This window comes from Procambarus clarkii, chromosome 9 (genome assembly GCF_040958095.1).
Source record: "Procambarus clarkii isolate CNS0578487 chromosome 9, FALCON_Pclarkii_2.0, whole genome shotgun sequence".
NCBI lineage: Eukaryota > Metazoa > Arthropoda > Malacostraca > Decapoda > Cambaridae > Procambarus > Procambarus clarkii.
Genome location: NC_091158.1, coordinates 49,908,555 through 49,922,533, shown reverse-complemented (window position 1 = coordinate 49,922,533; position 13,979 = coordinate 49,908,555).

Sequence of the window (13,979 nt, the reverse complement as noted above, 5' to 3'; positions counted from 1 at the left end):
TTCCTACTGTGGAGGTTTCTTTAGCCCCTGGTTCCATCTCGGTTACTGCCCTTGCTGAGGTGCGCTCCCCTCTTTCTGCCCCCCCCCCTCCTCCCCTTCCTTCTCCTCCAGACCCTGCTCGTCCACCTCTGGTCCGTCCTCCCGCTTCTTGCCCTCCTTCTTTACTCAGTTTACCCATGCCCCCTAACCCTGACTTCGCTGACCCTGATCCTGACTCTGTGCTTTTTTAGCGTGCTGTGTTCCTTCTTCACCTTTGTTTCTTCTTTGCTCTCTGTTGCTCTCCTCTCTCTCTTTGCTGATGTCTTTTCTCCAGTGGAACATCCGTGGAGTTTACGCCAATTTCTTTGACCTCCAACTTCTCATTTCACAGTTTTTGCCCCTTTGTGTCTGTCTCCAGGAGGCGATGCTTGGTTCTCGTCCTGGTCGCTTCCGTGGCTATTCTTTTCTCTCCCCATAATTCTTCTGCTCTCTTGATTCGTTCCGATGTTCCCTTTGTCCCCTTACTTTTTTCCTCGCCTCTCCACTGTTCTGCCGCCCGTATCTTTGTGCGTAGATGGTACATGGTTTGTTCTATTTATCTACCCCCCACTGTCCCACTTTCTCTTCCCGATCTTAAACACCTAGACTCCTTGCCGGAGCCTGTGCTCCTGCTGGGTGATTTCAATTGTCGTCATGCCCTATGGGGTGATCCCAGCAAACACAAATCATCTAGAAAACGTTCGTCTATCTCTTCCCATAGGTGTGGGAATGATTTGCATTGAGAATGGTGCAGGAGAGCCTTTGAGAAACTTTTAATCAAAAAATCCAAACACAAAGGTTTTATAATAAATTGTTTTTCTACAATTATTTTGTTCCTAATGTATTACAAATAGTTTTTCATGTTTAAATATAAAATTTATGGTGTTTTTTGTAAAATTCATTAATAAATTGTGAATGATATTTATTGGCTCAGTGAAACGTTCAAAATCCATTTAGTTATAATATGATCAGAAAAAAGTAGTTTTCCAAACTTATTAAAAATCGCTCTTTTTAACACAATTTGACTCTTTATGCATTCCACTAAACACTAATATCATGTTTAAATATATAATTTATGTATTATTCCCTAAGATAATTTATATAAATTATAAAAGTTGCTGGAAAGTGGTGTGAAAGAATCTGAAAACGTTTTGTTGTCTTATATTGGTGTGTTCTTATTAACTAGAGTGAGTAAGAGTGAGCGAGAATAGGTAAGAGTGACTGAGAGTAAGAGTGAGTAAGAGTAAGAGTGACTGAGTGTAAGAGTGAGTAAGAGTAAGTGACTGAAGGTGAGTGAGAGTGCCAGAGAGTGTGTAAGTGTGAGTAAAAGTAAGAGTGACAAGAGTGAGTAAGAGTGACAGAGTGAGTAAGGGTGAGTATGAGAGTAAGAGTGAGAGTAAGAGTGATTGAGAATGAGAGTAAGAGTGATTGAGAGTTAGAGTAAGAGTAAGAGTGATTGAGAGTAAGAGTGAGAGTAAGAGTGATTGAGAGTAAGAGTGAGAGTAAGAGTGAGGAGTAAGAATGAGAGTAAGAGTGATTGAGAGTAAGAGTGATTGGGAGTAAGAGTAGGAGTGAGAGTAAGAGTGAGTAAGTAAGAATGAGAGTAAGAGTGATTGAGAGTAACAGTGATTGGGAGTAAGAGTAAGAGTGAGTAAGAATGAGAGTAAGAGTGATTGATAGTAAGAGTGATTGGGAGTAAGAGTGAGAGTAAGAGTGATTGAGAGTAAGAGTGATTGGGAGTAAGAGTAAGAGTAATTCAGAGTGAGTGAGAGTAAGAGTGATTGAGAGTAAGAGTATGAGAGTAAGAGTGAGAGAGTGAGTATGAATGGGTAAGGGTGACTGAGAGTGAGTAAGAGTGACAGAGTAAGAGTGAGAGTGAGTTAAGAGTGTGAGGTGTGAGAGGGTAACTGGCCAGGGAGGCAGGATGTGTGGTCACAGATAGGCCTAGGCCTCGTGATGTCTAATGTTGGTTTTTATATATATGTTGGATTTTTTGTCCTGTTTCAAATTATAATTATTTAGCAGGAATGTAATAAGATATTGCACAGTATTAATGTGACAATAATATATGCATTATTTCCTTGATAATCAAACTTGTTGTTCAAAGATAATATACAATCTTTGAAGGAAACATTTTGAGAGCGCGAGCTGCCAACACTTAGCTGGTGGTGAGAGACACACATGGTTAGTTGTGCTCAGACCTTCAGTGGTGAAGGGTGTGTCCCAGCTGGCCGCCACCACAGCCGCCACCAGCCGCCACCCGCCGCCACCACCCACCAGCTGCCACCCGTCGCCACCAGCCGCCACCGCCGCCACTGTCCGCCACCGCCACCACTGTCCGCCCGCTGCCACTGTCCGCCACCGCCACCACTGTCCGCCCGCCGCCACTGTCCGCCACCGCCACCACTGTCCGCCCGCCGCCACTATCCACCCGCCGCTACTGTCCGCCACCGCCACCACTGTCCGCCCGCTGCCACTGTCCACCCGCCGCCACTGTCCACCCGCCGCCACTGTCCGCCATCGCCACCACTGTCCGCCATCGCCACCACTGTCCGCCATCGCCACCACTGTCCGCCACTGTCACCACTGTCCGCCACCGCCACCACTGTCCGCCACCACCACCACTGTCCGCCATGGCCACCAATGTCCGCCACCGCCACCACTGTCCGCCACCGCCACCACTGTCCGCCACCGCCACCACTGTCCGCCACCTCCACCACTGTCCGCCACCTCCACCACTGTCCGCCCGCCACCACTGTCCACCACAGCCGCCACTGACCGCCCGCCGCCACTATCTCCCACCACTGCCACTGTCCGCCACAGCCGCCACTGTCCGCCCGTCGCCACTATCTGCCACTGCCGCCACTGTCTGCCACAGCCGCCACTGTCCGCCCACCGCGGACAGTGGCGTCCGCGGTGGGACGCGGAATTTGAATCTCGTCCTTTAAATTTCTGTAGTTATCTTCACCTTCCCTATAATGATCCCTTCTCTCTCTCTGAACTTCAATCTGCCCTAGCCCTTTGTGGTTCTATGGCAGCGGGCTCCGATGGCATTCATTATGAAATGCTTCGCCATCTCCCTCCGTGCACGTCTCAGTATTTACTGAGGCTGTACAACCGGGTCTGGGAGTCGTTGTCAGTCCCCGAAGACTGGCTCGATGCTGCTGTCCTCCCTGTTCGGAAACCAGGGTCTCTCGGGTCATCCCCCAAGGACTTCCGCCCTATTGCTCTCACGAGTTGTGTCTGCAAGCTCTTTGAACGTATGGTCAACGTTCGTTTGATGTGGTTCTTAGAGCACTATCGCCACCTCTCCCCTTCTCAATTTGGTTTTCGCAAGTGCCAGAGCACAACAGATGTTCTGGTGAACTTGGAGGTCTATATTCGTACTGCTTTTGCTGCGAAGACCTCCGTTGTTGCCGTCCTTTTTGACCTGGAAAAGGATTACGACACTACCTGGCGGTATCATATTCTGTCTCAACTTCATTCTTTTGGCCTTCGTGGGAACCTCCCGCTCTTCCTCCGGAGCTTCCTCTCTCATCGTTCCTTTCGTGTGCGGCTTGGTACTGCTCTCTCTGCCCCTTTTCAGCAGTATGAGGGTGTTCCCCAGGGTAGTGTTCTGAGCACTACTCTTTTTCTAGTTGCCCTCATCGGTCTTCTTTCCTCTCTTCCTTCTGGCGTCTTCTCTGCTCTCTATGTTGATGATCTTACCCTTTGCTGTCGGGGTGATGATTCCCCTCTTCTTCAACAGCGGCTTCAACTTGCGATTGATGCCGTGTCGTCTTGGGCCACCGATCATGGCTTCAAGTTCTCTGCGTCTAAGACTTGTGCCATGACTTTTACTCGGAAGCATGTCGTTCTTCTTCCCTCTTTGTCACTTTATGTTCATCCCATTGTGTAAAGGGATTCCGCGAAGCTTTTGGGGTTGGTCTTTGACACTCGTTTTTCTTGGTCAGCCCATATCTCTTACCTCCGAGTTGAATGCTCTAAGGCCCTTAACCAGTAGTCAAAAGGCACATTTTAAAAGTAACTGATATGATATAATCTTCATATTGGCCCCCTTCTCTTACAATATGTGGAATTTGTTACAGGAGTTTCATGAACGATGGAATCAATTGTGTAAGTGGATTTCCAAATGGATGTCAACGTGGAAGATATACACATTTCCAAGCAATTTAATAAGAGTCAATCGATTCACCAGCTAATCTTCTTAGTACTGGCATTTGTAGGAGGTGTGGTGGTTTATTTGACTGGTAGAATGCGACATTTTTAGTTCTTTCCAGAAAGTAGGATGGGTTTCAATCCATCTGAGAATTTTATAAAGCAGTGATCATGTCTCGAGTTACGAACAATACCTTCTACTCTATCTTTCTGAGGATTATTTACCAGATGAAATAGTCGTTATCTATAAACATCTCCCAATATTAGATAAAGTTTAATCCTCTAATTTTTGGCCCTCCCATAGGGTCATTTTAATATTATTTACTCGGAGATATAAAAGGCCCGGGGATTTTAAATACTGTGGTATAAAAAACATTACAAATGTATATAAAACTAGCGATTTGTATATAAAATTAAGGAAAAAATATTAGGAGTTGACAACACATGTGATATTTTTTTTTACTTTGACATTATGTGAGGAAGTAAATATGTAATCAACTTTAAGATTACATGAAAAATCTTCCACGTAAACAAGTTGAAGAACGTGATATCAGTAAATTTTAGATTTCAGCCTAAGGTACTCTATCTTTTTGAGATTTATAGCCTAAAACCCAGTTTCATTAAAAGCTGTTTTCTCATTATATATATTTAAAAACCATTAATATGCGGTACATATCTGGGCAAACTATACCTAATTTATAAATATAACTAATACAAACTTCTATATTTTTCCTCCATCATCCTATTCCTCACCTTTTAATCAAGATATGACAAGTATTACTGCTTGCGTGAGTATTTTAATTCAAAAATTGTATAGTGAGGCAAATGTGAAACATGCAAATTTATATATAATTAATAATAATAATAATAATAATAATAAATAATAAATAATAAATAATAATAATAAACCACAACCAATAAATTTATATGATGTAAATTCATATGTGGAAGCAGGTTTACTAAGAAAAAATAAGCAGTCATCTAAATTAAAAGTTCAATTTACAACTGATATCGGTGGAATAAAAGCGAATTTGACTATTTAACATTTTGTTATGTCTATGTAAATTCTTGCCCACACATTTCCCATAATGCAGTAGCAAATCAAAATGGTCTTCCCCTCCTTTTTTAATTATATTAGCCACAATTATGGTTGCATTATTTTTTTTCATCGGTCTGCAACATTATTTGATCCTCGATATTAATGACCCAATTTTTACAATAAACTATTACAAAAAATATATCCTTCAAAATCTAAGGAATGTTTAAATGTCAAAAAGAAGAAAATTATTTAAAAGAATGTGCTTTTACTAACATGCCTTTTTCCTATGAAAGTTGGTCTTGGTGTAATAATACCCTGGACAATAATAAGGATGATTATTATTTCCTCCCACTACACGACACCAAGTTTTTTTTTTCAAATAGTTACTAATTTCCTCAAATACTGCAGACAGATAAATAAATCACTCGTTAATCATAATGATTATGATGGAGGAAGATGTCTACTATGTCAACTACCTGGTCTCTTGCTCTTAGGTTATGATATCGAGAAGCAAAAGAAAGGTATAGTGTCATTTTCATTTTTCACCTCTGATTTACCGTGCAACTGGGTTATTCCAACTTCGGTCTCTGCCTTTTCTGAAATGGTACTTGCACTTGCAGAACAAACCTATTTAAAATGTGTTGGTTTTTAGACAGTTCGATCCCAACACATATGGGGGGCCTGTCCAGGAGTGAGTAGAGTACTGTTCAGTTCATGCTCCAACCAGCACTCATTGCCTCACCCGTGATTCTGATTGGCTAACAGAATTCTCGCCACCGGACGCGCCACACCGTGTGCTTGTTACGAACCAGAATTCCTCGCCCGAGCACGGAGCAGTGAAGTCCACGCCATCTGTGAGTCCGCTCCCGAGAACCCCACAACTTGGACAACGCTATCTAGTGGTGACAGGATATGCCGGCAATAGGCGCTGGATTCGTCCTAGTCGGCTCGCAAAGTAGCCACTGCTGACCTCAGGTGAGGTGGCACTTAGACAGTGAATGCCATCTATGGAGCGAAGAGGTGGACGTTTGTGTCTAATCTAGTAAGTGAAGTTTCCTAATGATCCCATGTAGTGTCCCTGTACTGATGACGTGTCTGCTTTCACAGAGTCAACCTAGGACGGCTGTGATGAACGGTGAATCAGTCTACCCATGGCAGCCAAGGTCTCTTCACCAGTCTGCTTTGTAGAAGCTGTGAGCCACCCCCGGACGAACTCTGCTGAGTGTGTAATTGCCTGCCTGAGGAGTGGCAGCGACGGGAATCGCTGTATCCGGGGCTGGCTGGTGGAAGAGACTACCCTCTGCGGTGCCGACCGAGGAGAGTGACCAGCGAGTCACAGGAGGCTCCTGCCTAGGGCTCGCAACCCTAGTATTAGTCGTGGAGGGCCTAACAGCGCGGCTGATTAGTACCTGCTAGCTATAGGCTGGACTGTGGTTGTAGGCCATCACGACGAGGCACCCAGTGGGATTGTGATTTGGCTGGCCTATGGCCAGGGTGGATTCATCGTGGGTTCTGGGCCACGGAAGAGGAAACCAGGAAAGGCTACTCAGAGTGAGCGTCTCTAAGTGTCTTCAGCGTCTTCAGAGGGAGACGAAGCTGTATATATTGTGTAAAAATAATTCCCGTGTGTGACTTTTATTTATATATGGTGGTGGAAAAGGAATATATATAGAAATTGGTATACTTGTGTGTTTAATGTACCTCCCCCGTTGATTTTACTTGCATTACGGAGTGCACCCCTTGAAAACCTCTACTAACTTGGGGCCGGATACCCAAAAACAAATACCTCAGAAAAGAACCCGGTTGCGTCCCATTAGAGCCGTAACAGTGCTGACCGTTAACGACCTTCTCGGTCGTTAACCTTGTTCTCCCTGTAATATTGAAAGTATTACTATTAAATAACAGTGCCATTTTTTTATGCGACACAATAACACGATAAGGCATTCCGTAACAGATACCAATCCAGGTTGGATTGCAACTACAATGCTCAAACCTAAAATACAACCTGTTTTTAATTCACCCCACGTGACTAATATCTTTAGACTTCCCTGACAGTGGCTTAGTTGTAGCTTATCATTGGTCCTCAATTCTCTTTTTACTCCTTGAACCCATATTAGTGATACCATCTTATCAGCTTAAATGTAAAGTTCTGCAGGGTAATTGGGATCCTCATCTGTTAGTAAATAAAAAAAAACGAACAATATTAATGATAAAGAGACCAGTCTAAAATCTCTCGGCTCTCGTTATATTGTACATTATTACCCCAAGTCTCATCTTAATGAAAATATATTTTCATTGCAGTGTTTTACAAAGATTCACCAAACATTAACCAACAACACGATTCCTTTCAACCCTCAGATTTCATGAAATCTATTATCTGGGGTATTTCTCTCTTACAACTGAGTCAAGAAAAAATATAACAATGATAAGTACCTAACAGACAGAATGCCTTAGGCAGTGGAGGCAGACTCCATACACAGTTTCAAATGTAGATATGATAGAGTCCAATGGGCTCAGGAATCTACACACAAGTTTATTGACAGTTAAGAGGTGGGACCAAAGAACCTAAGCTTAATCCTCCACCCCAAGCATAACTGGCGAGTACACACACACACACACACATTCGACGGAAATAAAAATTTAACCAGTGTATATGTATGAAACTATAATCTCAATTTGTTTTTGTTTTCTTAGTAAGTATTAAATAACAGTAATATTATTTTATTTACTAAAGCAAAAGAAGAAAGAATAAGAGTGTAGTATAAATATACTGTATACAGTCACCCAGGCCGCAGAGCTGGGTTAGACACGCGTGGACAATTTTTAGCATCCTAGAGAATATTATTTTAAGTTGGGAGTTGTTATTACTATTTTTTTCTTGACTCAGTTGTAAGAAAAAAATTCACCAGATAAGAGATTTTTTGAAATTTGAGGGTAGAAAAGAATCGTATTGTTGGTCAATGTTTGGTGAATCTTTGGAAAATTTAAGTGTACTCCAACCCCAACCCACATACACTAAATAATGTTGTTAATAATGAACTAAAAAAAGTCCACTTATGGATGTCAACCAACAAACTAACACTTAACATAGAAAAGACCTACTACATCCTATTTGGAAGCAAATTTACAAATGCAATTCAGCTTCAGATTGACAATGTAAACATTAGCAATAAAAATGATGGAAAGCTTCTTGGCATATTCCTAGACAAGAGACTCAACTTCAGTACCCACATACAACACATAACTAAGAAAGTATCTAAAACAGTTGGTATATTCTCCAAAATCAGATATTATGTTCCTAACTCTGCTCTCATCTCTCTATATTATGCACTAATCTATCCCTATCTCAACTATGGTATCTGTGCATGGGGTTCAATCACTGCAAACCACCTCAAGTCCATCATCACCCAGCAAAAATCTGCTATCAGAATAATATCAAATTCTGCTTTCAGACAACACACAGCCCCCTTGTTCAACTCCCTAAACATGCTAAACATAATCTCTCTCCACAAATTCTCTTGTGTCAACTACATTTACAAAACCCTGTTCTTAAATGTAAATCCTTGTCTGAAACTCTTCCTGGACAGATGTAATAGGACCCATTATCACCACACCAGAAATAAATATCTCTGATATCCCCAGAGTTAAACTTAATCTGTGTAAACACTCTATGCAAATAAAGGGACCCAGTTTATGGAACTCACTCCCTACTGAATTGAAAAGCTGTCCAACTTTTACATCATTCAAAATCAATACTAAAAAGTACCTAATTTCATCTTCATAGTTTTTCACTTTTTGCCTTAAAATTGCACTGTATCAATTGCTACCCAATCTCCCAACCTTTATGTTCCCAATTTGAACATCTTTACCATTGTGATCATTGCTGTTTTCTTATATGTGCTGCCAAACTGTTGTATGGTGTTTATAAATCTTGTTTATCTGTATCTTTTGCTACCCAATCTCCCAATCTTTATGTACCCATTCTGAACATCTTTACCATTGTGATCATTGCTGTCTTATATGTGCTGTCAATCTGCTGTATGGTGTCTATTAATCTTGTTTAAATTACTAATCAAACTGTCAATGTAATCAATCAGAACTTTAATATAACAATGTGCTTTAATATACTTACTTATCTCTCTCATCTCATTTTTCTCTTGTAATGTATCTTTATCATTTATCAATTCTGATAGAAATTACCTACTTAAATTTATCTGCTAGATTAAGGACCTGCCCGAAACGCTGCGCATACTAGTGGCTTTACAAGAATGTAAATACTGTACTATCCAATGTAATCTCACAAACCCAATGTACCTTCTTGTATATATATAAATAAATAAATAAATAAAGTGTAGAAAGAAAAGTGTCAGCGTACCTAACCGATGGAATGCATTAGGCAATGATGATGAGGAGGCAGACTCCTTACGCAGTTTCAAATGTAGATATGATAGAAACCAATTGGCTCAGGAATCTATACACCAGTTCATTAACAGTTCAGATGCGGGACCAAAGAGCCGAATCTCAATCCCCCCAAATACAACTAGGTGAGACACTATACACATATTTCTATTTTTTAGTAAATATATAATATTATTTTATTTACTTAAAAAAAGAGAGAATAAGAATTTTAGTTTTATATATACTATACAGTCAACCGGGCAGCAAAGCTAGATTAGACACGTGTGGACAATTTTAGGCCTTCTGGAGAATATTAAGTTAAGAATTGTTGTCATTATTATATTTTTAACCAAGCATCTGGTTCACACAGTATGATCTTTTTTAGCCCAATTATTAAATATATTCTCATCCATTTAATTTAATATTTGGAAAATTCCTACCTTTTTTATGGTGCTTCGAAATTCATTTGTTCTCTTTCTTCACTTTTTATACTTTTATTTGTGTTAATTGTTGTGAAAATTGCCAAAGTTGCCAGAATTACCGCAAGGGAACCAGCTATGGCATGTAGTGAACCCATAACATATTTCATTTTACCATCAGTCATTCCAACTGCAACTGATTCCATACATGGTATTTTGTTATACATATTCATAATAGATGTTATCGTAATGAACAGACATAAAATAACTAATACAATAAGTATAAAATATGTGAATATTTTATTCTGAACATATATGTTTTTTGTATTTTTTATATAGAAACCGCAAAGTTAAATTAGACCCATGTGGTTTATTTGAGAAGTTGTACCGAAAGACTAGTGTCTTCTAGTTCCATACAGAACAACATGACGCCTTAAATAACTGATATGGTGAAAATATCTTTTAGTTTCCTTCCAAGTAACTGATATGGTAAAAGCACCATATTATCCCCCCTTCTCTTCCATTATGTGGAATTTGTTACAGGAGTTCCATGAATGATAGAATCAATTGTTTAAGGGAATTTCCACAAATGGATGTCAAGATGAAAGATGTAAAGATTACCAAGCAATAAAATAAGAGTCAATCGATTAGCTATGATGTTGGAATTTGGAGGTGTAATAGTTTATTAGACTGGTGGAATTTGTAACAACAAGGAACATTTTTAGTTCTTTCCAGTCTTTTATTTCCAGAGAATTTTATAAAGAAGTGATCATGTCTCGGTTCTCAATGCAGATATGATATAGCCCATTAGGCTCAGGAATCTGCACACCAGTTCATTGACTGTTGAGAGGTGGGACTAAAGAACCGAAGCTCAATCCCCCCAAGCACAACTAGGTGAGTACAACTATGTGAGTGTGCACACACACACACACAATGGATAATAAAAATATCAACCATTATATATGAAACTATACTCAATATTTTATTTTTTTAGTAAGTATATATTATTATTATTATTTTATATAAAAAAGAAAGAATAAGAGTTTAGTTTTATATATACTGTAATACAGTCAACCAGGCCGCAAAGTTTGATTAGACTCGTGTGGAAAATTTAAGGCATCCTAAAGAATATTAATTTAGGAGATGCTTCTTTGACACTTTACTTTCTACACTCAAGTTTTCCAAAGATTCACCAAACATTGACAAAGAGCATGATTCCTCTCAGCCTTCAGATTTCATGAAATCTCTTTTCTAATGTATTTATCTCTTACAATTGAATGAAGAGAAAAATTAATAATGACAGCAACTCATAAATTAGAACAATTTCTTGAAGTTCTCGTTCTATGTAATTTTTGGCATAACACAGCTGATTTTTTTGTCATCATAAGTTTTTAAAGAAATTTTCATGCACATCCCAGGGTAGATGACACAAAAATCAGCATGAAAATTATCTCTGCTGAAGACATTGAAAAACTACAAGCAGATGTCAACAAAGTTTTCGACTGGGCAGCAGAAAATAACATGATGTTTAACAGTGATAAATTTCAGGTACTCAGGTACGGCAAAAATGAGGATCTGAAACATAATACAGGGTACAAAACACAATCGAATCTTCCCATAGTAGAAAAACAGCATGTCAAGGATTTGGGAATAATAATGTCCGACGATCTAACGTTTAGGGAGCATAACCAAGCAAATATCGCGTCAGCCAGAAAAATGATCGGATGGATTACGAGAACTTTCAAATCCAGGGATCCCATCACAATGGTTGTACTCTTCAAGTCACTTGTGTTGTCCCGTCTCGAGTACTGCTCTGTACTTACTTCCCCCTTCAGAGCAGGAGAGATTGCTGAAATAGAGAGAATACAGAGAACATATACGGCACGCATAGACGCGATAAAACACCTAAATTATTGGGATCGTCTCAACGCTCTCCAAATGTACTCTCTAGAAAGGAGACGAGAGAGATACCAAATAATATACACATGGAAAATACTGGAGGGTCAGGTCCCAAATCTACACAGTAAAATAACAACGTACTGAGGTGAACGATATGGAAGAAAATGCAAGATTGAACCAGTGAAGAGCAGAGGTGCCATAAGCACAATCAGAGAGCACTGTATAAACATCAGAGGTCCACGGTTGTTCAACGTCCTCCCAGCGACTATAATAAATATTGCCGGAACAACCGTGGACATCTTCAAGAGAAAACCGGATGGTTTTCTAAGAGAAATTCCGGATCAGCCGGGCTGTGGTGGGTATGTGGCCCTGTGGGCCGCTCCAAGCAACAGCCTGGTGGACCAGACTCTCACAAGTCGAGCCTGACCTCGGGCCGGGCTTGGGGAGTAGAAGAACTCCCAGAACCCCATCAACCAGGTATCAACCAGGTATCAACCAGGTAAGGTGCCGACCAATGACTGTACTACATCCCAGGGTAAGGTGCCGACCAATGACTGTACCACATCCCTGGGTAAGGTGCCGACCAATGACTGTACCACATCCCTGGGTAAGGTGCCGACTAATGACTGTACCACATCCCTGGGTAAGGTGCCGACTAATGACTGTACCACATCCCTGGGTAAGGTGCCGACTAATGACTGTACCACATCCCGGGTAAGGTGCCGACCAATGACTGTACCACATCCCTGGGTAAGGTGCCGACCAATGGTGTACCACATCCCAGGGTAAGGTGCCGACTAATGACTGTGCCACATCCCAGGGTAAGGTGCCTACTATAATTAAGTAACCATGTTGATTTTAGTGGGTGTTGTCTATCAGTCTGGGGGCCAGATTCACGAAGCAGTTACGCAAGCATTTACGAACCTGTCCATCTTTGACGGCTTTGTTTACAATGATTAAACAGTTAATGAGCTCGGAAGCACCAGGAGGCTGTTTATAACAATAACAACAGTTGATTGGGAAATTTTCATGCATGTAAACTGTTTAATAAATGTAACCAAAGCCGTCAAAGATTGAGGAAAGATGTACACGTTCGTAAGTATTTGCGTAACTGCTTTGTGAATCCGGATCCAGGATATCACTGCTATCGTACTCTGCTGACGATAGACAAAAACTGGTCAATGCTCGTTTGTCTAACTTAGAAAACCTTCACTTTGTCATCTTAGCTATTGATGCTGATGCTGTTTAAGAGGAGAAAACCTACACATTTACACGCTTGTATTCTCTATAAAACATGTTAATGTTTACGCTTCCTTCCATAGTGCACATGTAAAGATTCATTAATTGTTAGGTCCGGTTTTTGTGAGATCGCTGTACAGTTCCCTCGCTCTCACACGTAATGACCAGTGACCCGTACACACTATGGATATCAGCCACCAAAATGCCTCCTCCAATTACAGGTCATTGTCCTCTAGAGTTAAGGTTTTTACACATATTGTGGAGTAAACTCCTTTAATTTAAACGTTTGTTCAAACGTGAGAACGGGCGAGATTTTTGGAAACAACCGGAATTAATGTTCATAATTATTTTAACGAAGCATTCTACTGTTCTTCTTTAACATAAATTTTTGTGCCTCATTTTTCTCTATGTCCACTTACAGTTGTTTTTTTATTATCTTTAAAATGATAGCCTAAGCATTAATTTTTACACTGAATTGGTATCACTAGATGGATGCGAGTACTTAATTAGCCGAGTTGGTAACACTGGGGTGTTGACTTTGGTGAAGCCTCAGCCAATGGCCGGTCATATGTGTTGATTGTGTTGTTGTGAGCTGTTGTGTTGCTCCTCCTCCCACCTTCAGTGTCAGAACGTAAGCTGTAGTGTGTTGAGGTATTTAAATGAATATTCTTCAGGGAAGACTATAGTTAAATTGTGAAAATAATTTGGGGACTGTATAACCAACTGCTTTAATAACTTTGTGTAGATATAGTAGTTGCCAAATGCAGTAGTTCTCTTGGAGTGAGCAGAGTGTATTTACATTCTATTTG